This window comes from Macrobrachium nipponense, chromosome 24 (assembly GCF_015104395.2).
Source record: "Macrobrachium nipponense isolate FS-2020 chromosome 24, ASM1510439v2, whole genome shotgun sequence".
NCBI lineage: Eukaryota > Metazoa > Arthropoda > Malacostraca > Decapoda > Palaemonidae > Macrobrachium > Macrobrachium nipponense.
The window spans coordinates 52,373,941-52,374,703 of record NC_061091.1 but is presented as its reverse complement, the minus strand read 5'-3'; positions in this window follow the sequence as shown (position 1 = coordinate 52,374,703).

Here is a 763-nt window from a genome sequence, read left to right as displayed (position 1 = left end):
TCTCCTGACGTCAGAGCGAGGGAACTCACAAGTGTGATGTAACTACAGTACGTTGCGGTACAAGAATATTTTTAACGGTTTTCCCTGCTTTAAGTCTATGGTACTTGGCAACTCAATAAGTCTAATGTGTTTCAAAACAGTTTTTTAATATACTTTTGAGGCTATGCTGAGAGATGTAAAATTCCCGAAGCCGCGTTGTTATACTAGTAATAGCATTGCTATCGTTATTTAGTTGCCATCAACAGTTACTAATACAGTTTGTAACATTATCCAATACAGCTATCGTCGCTGTCACTTCTTGTACTCTGGTGTCTATATTTGTGCTGAAAACTACGAAAATCATAAACAACTGTTCGTTTGTTTCTCATTTATTACTTACTTTAAAAGAAAGACAAAGGAAAACGAATACCAAGAGTTTACAATCTGCCTCTTTTCTTTAAACAACAACAGAATATGGCAATGGACGAAAGCAAAAAAAAAAAAAAAAAAAAAAATTAACACAAACAAATTATGCCTACGAAGGGTGCGAAAGTAACGCACTAACACCTGCCGTAGACCCACACTTCATGGAAATCTTTCATATCTTATCGTGAAGAGGACGAAGTGCTCTAAAATAGTTATACTTGAATGAACTTACAAAAGGACCTAGACAAGTAAATATATTTAATATCCTTTAATATTATGTCTAAAAGACACGCGCACTATGACAATGGTGACACTTCATAGTTTTCGTTTAGACCTGGTGTACTTGAAGGCACAATTG